This window comes from Arachis ipaensis, chromosome B9 (assembly GCF_059453495.1).
Source record: "Arachis ipaensis isolate K30076 ecotype BB chromosome B9, ASM5945349v1, whole genome shotgun sequence".
NCBI lineage: Eukaryota > Viridiplantae > Streptophyta > Magnoliopsida > Fabales > Fabaceae > Arachis > Arachis ipaensis.
Window position 1 is genome coordinate 37,588,846 of NC_142444.1, and position 1,965 is coordinate 37,590,810.

Sequence of the window (1,965 nt, forward strand, 5' to 3'; positions counted from 1 at the left end):
TATTTTTCAAAATCTTTTTCAAAAATCATATCTTTTTCATTTTTCTTAATTTTACATCATATTTTCAAAAATATCATCAACAATTAATGTTTTGATTCAAAAATTTCAAGTTTGTTACTTGCTTGTTAAGAAAGATTCAAACTTTAAGTTCTAGAATCATATCTTGTGATTTCTTGTGAATCAAGTCATTAATTGTGATTTTAAAAATCAAATCTTTTTCAAAACTAATTTCAATCATATCTTTTCAAAAATATCTTTTTATCTTATCTCTTTCAAAATCATATCTCTTCATATCATATCTTTTTCAAAAATTTGATTTTAAAATATCTTTTCTAACTTCTTATCTTCTTATCTTTTAAAAATTGATTTTCAAAATTTGTTTCAACTAACTAATTAACTTTTTGTTTGTTTCTTATCTCTTTCAAAACTACCTAACTAACTATCCCTCTCTAATTTTCGAAAATACCTCCCTCTTTTTCAAAAAATTCTTTTTAATTAACTAATTGTTTCAATTTTTAATTTTAATTTTATTTCATTCCTAATTTTCAAAAATCACTAACCCCTTTTCAAAATTTTATTTTTGAAAATCCTCCTTCTCTCTCATCTCCTTCTATTTATTTATTCTTCTACTAACACTTCATCTCACCCAAATTCGAACCCCCTCTTCCATCTGTGTTCGAATTTTCTCTTCTTTCCTTCTTTACATTACATTCTTTTCTTCTTCTACTCACACAAAGGAATCTCTATACTGTGACATAGAGGATTCCATATTTTCTTTGTTATTCCCTTCTTTGTCATATGAGCAGGAGCAAGGACAAGAACATTCTTGTTGAAGCAGATCCTGAACTTGAAAGAACTCTGAAAAGGAAACTAAGAGAAGCTAAAATACAACAATCCAGAGATAACCTTACAGAAATTTTTGAACAGGAAGAGGAGATGGCAGCCGAAAATGATAATAATGCAAGGAGGATGCTTGGTGACTTTCCTGCACCTAATTCCAATTTACATGGAAGAAACATCTCCATCCCTACCATTGGAGCAAACAATTTTGAGCTGAAATCTCAATTAGTTTCTCTGATGCAACAAAACTGCAAGTTTCATGGACTTCCATCTGAAGATCCTTTTCAGTTCTTAACTGAATTCTTGCAGATCTGTGATACTGTTAAGACTAATGGAGTAGATCCTGAAGTCTACAGGATCATGCTTTTCCCGTTTGCTGTAAGAGACAGAGCTAGAATATGGTTGGATTCTCAACCTAAAGATAGCCTGAACTCTTGGGATAAGCTGGTCACGGCTTTCTTAGCCAAGTTCTTTCCTCCTCAAAAGCTGAGTAAGCTTAGAGTGGATGTTCAAACCTTCAGACAGAAGGAAGGTGAATCCCTCTATGAAGCTTGGGAGAGATACAAGCAACTGACCAAAAAGTGTCCTTCTGACATGCTTTCAGAATGGACCATCCTGGATATATTCTATGATGGTCTGTCTGAATTAGCTAAGATGTCATTGGATACTTCTGCAGGTGGATCCATTCACCTAAAAAAATGCCTGTAGAAGCTCAAGAACTCATTGACATGGTTGCTAATAACCAGTTTATGTACACTTCTGAGAGGAATCCTGTGAGTAATGGGACGCCTCAGAAGAAGGGAGTTCTTGAATTGATACTCTGAATGCCATATTGGCCCAGAATAAAATATTGACTCAGCAAGTCAATATGATTTCTCAGAGTCTGAATAGAATGCAAGCTGCATCCAACAGTACTCAAGAGGCATCTCCTGAAGAAGAAGCTTATGATCCTGAGAACCCTGCAATAGCAGAGGTGAATTACATGGGTGAACCATATGGAAACACCTATAATCCCTCATGGAGAAATCACCCAAATCTCTCATGGAAAGATCAACAAAAGCCTCAACAAGGCTTTAATAATGGTGGAAGAAACAGGTTTAGCAATAGCAAGCCTTTTCCATCATC

General features: G+C 33.9%; 1 non-coding gene across 1 annotated transcript; it reads right to left on the reverse strand.

Moving 5' to 3' along the window:
- Nucleotides 1-1,332: 1,332 nt before the first annotated feature.
- Nucleotides 1,333-1,440, reverse strand: LOC148544334 (small nucleolar RNA R71). The gene has a single exon (XR_015900599.1). It is a non-coding gene; the product is annotated as a small nucleolar RNA R71 (small nucleolar RNA).
- Between the last annotated feature and the right edge of the window lie 525 nt (nucleotides 1,441-1,965).